General features: G+C 47.7%; 1 non-coding gene across 1 annotated transcript; it reads right to left on the bottom strand.

Annotated features, from left to right (window-relative positions):
• Window positions 1–3197: 3197 nt before the first annotated feature.
• On the bottom strand, window positions 3198–3270 carry trnav-cac (transfer RNA valine (anticodon CAC)). Its single transcript has one exon. It is a non-coding gene; the product is annotated as a tRNA-Val (tRNA).
• Between the last annotated feature and the right edge of the window lie 1205 nt (window positions 3271–4475).

Consider the following 4475-nt stretch of genomic DNA (forward strand, 5'->3'; position numbering starts at 1 on the left):
TCCTTAATCTTTCCCCTGATGTGTTGACTGAGGTCAGTTATGTTTTCTGAGGCATCGGGAATATAAGTACAACATTCCCAACATCCCTGCCCTACCGCGGCGCTTGTCCCTCCTTTTTCGGCTCAGACCAAGTCCAGGGCATTTCTATTTTGCAAGGCTACCATTCTAAGGGCAACTACCTCTCTTGTTAGGTCTTTCAGTTGCGTCTGCAGGTCAGTGAGGGGCATCGGCCAATTTCTCTATAGCGGTTGCCATATTAATAATTACTCGCGAATTTCGGGCCACACCATATGAGGGAAATGCTATCAACCAAAGCCTTTCACTTACACTTATCCCTCGCTGACTTCGCCTTCAAAAAGGATTTTGCGATATATCTTCCATAGGATGCATGGAGGGCAGTATATAGACCAGATTACAGCAGCCCGTCCAATTTCCTGCGGACACATTCCCACTTCCGGCTGACGGCCCTGGGTGCCAAGGATAAGCTCTTTCCCCACATACCCTGTAAGTCCCATTAGGAGTGTGCCGAGGAGGACCCACCTTCCGTTCAGTACAAGAGCTATTACCCAAAAATGTCCCATTTCCCCCGTCATATTACAATGACAAATCCCATTTACAGTTTTCTGTGCATTTACTAACTCGGAGGAGGACATCCCTTTTCCCTCCATCGGGGTAAGGAGGTACCATCAACTGAAACAGGTACATCCACAATCCCCTTCACTGTCATCACTGCCAATCTCTCGTTCTAAAGCTGGAACAGGATGTGGTAAATAGGTTCACACGTTGCACAGAGAGCATTTCGTTTCCGCTCATGGGGACCCCTTCCCGGGACATTCACTGTGCGACATGCGGATGTATCTGAACACACACCCATAAAAACATCTGGCTTGTCAGCTTCATGCTTTCTTGTATTTTTACACACACCCAACAAGAGTCCAACTCTTCACCACAATGACTGGCATAAGTGTGACATAAAGACAAAGAGGAATTTCCGGACAAGGCCACACTGACTCCCCGCATTATCAGTCCCCATAAAAACATCTGACTAGTCAGTTTCAAGTTTTCTTGTCTTCCAACTCCTGGTGCCGTTTGCACCTCGTTGCATAAATCCATTCTCCTTTTCCTTCAATCTTCACCGCGGTACGGGTCCGCTTTTTCTGGCGGACCGAGGGTAGGTGTTCAGCGAAAGCAGGTTCTCCCAGTGGCCACACATTTTAATTCCACGTGCCATTCCCGTTCTGATATGTCTATCCGTGGCCCCTCTACTGTCAAGATGAAGCCACACTCAGGTTGGAGGAACAACACCTTATATACCGGCTGGGTAGCCTCCAACCAGATGGCACGAACATTGACTTCTCTAACTTCTGTTAATGCCCCTCCTCCCCTTCTTACCCCATCCCTGACATATTTAGCTGTTGTTGTTGTATTTTTTCTCTCTCTCTGCCCATCACTCTGCCTGTTCTCCATCTGCCTCTGGTGCTCCCCCCCCCCCCACTTTCTTACTCATGAGGCCTCCCGTCCCATGATCCTTTCCCTTCTCCAGCTCTGTATCACTTTTGCTAATCACCTTTCCAGCTCTTGGCTTCATCCCAGCCCTTCCGGTCTTCTCCTATCATTTCGCATTTCCCCCTCTCCCCACTACTTTCAAATCTCAGTATCATTCCTTTCAGTTAGTCCTGACGAAGGGTCTCTGCCCGAAACATCGACAGTGCCTCTCCCTATAGATGCTCCCTGGCCTGCTGTGCTCCACCAGCATCTTGTGTGTGACTGTCAATATACTACCCATCTGTTCCGTAACGTCCAAAGGCGAGGTTTTATTTTCCAACTGGACTCCACTGATACCCCAGGATACATTTTCACTGGTCACTTTTCAGTGGCATATATTTCAAACATTTCACTTCCACCGTGGGGATCCTGGAGTAAAGCATCACTGGTAATTACGTTGCCGAAATGCTAAACAATATAATTGTGGCTGGTTTGATCAGAATGTCCGGCCGTAAGACTTTAATAAGGTGATAAAGTTAAGAGTGTAACTGGAGAAAGATCGGGAGTTATTTCGGAGTAACTCTACACGGGCTGCGCGTTGAATCAGGGGCGGAGCGTATTCCGAGATAAGTATTTATTCCTGACGTTGACGTTACGGATGAACCTCCACGGCCAGTTACTGACCCTTATGCAGGCGCGGGATATTTCGCCCACGTTTTAATTTTACATGGAATCACAACCACTTCAATATATTGAAATGGACCGTGATCCCAACTCTGTACCGATATGAGATCTCCCACCATCACCTCGTCTCAAAACTAAAAGGTTTTCCTGTTCTACATTACCGTCATTATATAGGAAGATTTTTACCATACTTTTCGACATTCCCGCAGAACTACGATGTCAGAGTTGTGATCAATTCTTCCTCCTTGGACCTTTAACAGGAATGGAATGAGCGATACCAATGGTAAGATATTTGACTTCTGTCTGCGCTGCAATATCACCGGAAGATCACAGATTCCAGTCTTGAAAGTTTTAGGTGTTGATGTTACCAACTGTTTCCACAGTTGTAACTGTACTGAGCACAAATATTTGCGCGTCTGACGTGTGGTTGCTGTGGTGCTGCTCGCGACAGAGAAAACAAAGAGAAGCAGAGAGATTGAATGCGTGTGAGAGAAAGAAATAGAGAGTGATGGGGAGAGGCAGACTGAAAAGGTGGAATCCAGAATACTGTGGTGGAGAATTTGAACGGAGAGTCTGTATGGTGAGACGAGGACGGAATGGAATACAGGGGTGTGGAAAACGAAAGCGATTTGATATTTTAAAGTAGGTTTGAAATTTTGCAGCACAAGGTTATTTCTGATGTTTCTCTGGATGGGAACATTTGAGGTGTGAGCTTCGTTGAAACCACAATGCATCCTCATGCGACAATACATGACAATAGGGTTGAAGGCCGATTCTCCCGTTACGCAGTGTACGTTATCCACGAACCTCCTTAGGTTTAAATCCCTTTATGGTCTCCTGTCAATTAAATATAATTTCTATTAATTCTTCTTGCTTTAATTTACCTTTGCCAGGTTTGAAATACAATGCGCTACTGCAAGAAAAGAGAATGTTCATTATTTTTACACCTGGATGCACTTTTCAGTAAACTTGAACACAAACTGAAAAGTTGAGTCTCAAGTTCATTTGAAGCACTGAAGCCCAAACGATGTTTCTGCCCAGGATTGAACTGGGGACCTTTCGCGTGTGAAGCGAACGTGATAACCAGTACACCACAGAAACCGTGCAAAGCGCTCAATGCTTTGCGCTCTTGAGCAATGACCCGAGGCATCCTCTCCCCGCCCTGCTCTGAAGTACAGCAATAAGTACAAAACATTGCCCACTGTTACTTTCCGTTCTCAGTAACACGTATTATTAGTTTAGGAACTTATTCCCTGGAGTATGGGTATAAGTAGAGTGTTACAGGGATGTGGCAGTGTAACGAACCCAAGTGCTGAGCAGGGGCGTAGAATGGATGCTAAGGGAGTCATTACCTGGAGTCTTGGTTTTCGTAGAGAATTCAGGAAAGATGCTGGATTTGTAACTGATCGTCCTAAGAACCATGGCACGAGATTACTCGTACACGAGTCGACCAGCGAACTGGCAGCTCCTGGTTGTGGTCACAGGATATTTACACTGCATTTGCTGATGGAAAGCAGGTGTTGGTATTTAGTGGAAAATGGGAATGAATGGGAAATAAACGACGTGATCGAGGCCCAATTCCGGAGGAAGGTAACCAGGAACGAGAAGGGATCGTGGCAGTAATCCCCCGCCACACAATGGGAGGCTCCGTGCGATCCTCCAGGCCTGTCTGAATTGTCCCGATGAAAGTCCTGGATGAGGGAACGGTCTAAACTGAAGGAAAGCTCTTCTGGACCCTTCCCAGTCCACCAGGTATTGGAGACACCTGCCCCTACGGCGTACATCCAGTAGTCTTCGGACGATGTATGCCGGATGGTTGTCGATGATACGGGCAGGTGGGGGAGTCCCAGGTGGGGGACACAAGGGGCTGACGGAAACTGGCTTTATCTGAGACACTTGAAAAGTTGGGTGGATGTGCATGGACCTTGGCAATAGTAGGCGGACCGCTGTGGGATTGATAATCCTGTCAACCTTGGATGGTCCCAGGAAGCGGGGGGCGAGTTTCCTATGTTCGTTTTTGAGCGGGATGTCCTTGGAGGAAAGCCACAACGTCTGCCCAGGTTGGTACCTCCGGCGCCGGAGTCCGGTCTCGGTCGGCTCACTTCGTATTTCGATTTGTTGATCTGAGTAGGACCGCGCGAGTATCCTCCCAAAACTTACGGCACCGATCAATATGGTCCCGAATCGACGGTACCGCAATCTCTCCTTCTTGCGCAGGGAACATCGGGCCTTGGTACCCAAGGGAGTACTCGAACGGAGAGCGCACAATGGCAGAGTTCACCAGAGAGTTGGGGGCGTACTCAACC

Source organism: Hypanus sabinus, unplaced genomic scaffold (genome assembly GCF_030144855.1).
Source record: "Hypanus sabinus isolate sHypSab1 unplaced genomic scaffold, sHypSab1.hap1 scaffold_326, whole genome shotgun sequence".
In the NCBI taxonomy this organism is placed as follows: Eukaryota; Metazoa; Chordata; class Chondrichthyes; order Myliobatiformes; family Dasyatidae; genus Hypanus; species Hypanus sabinus.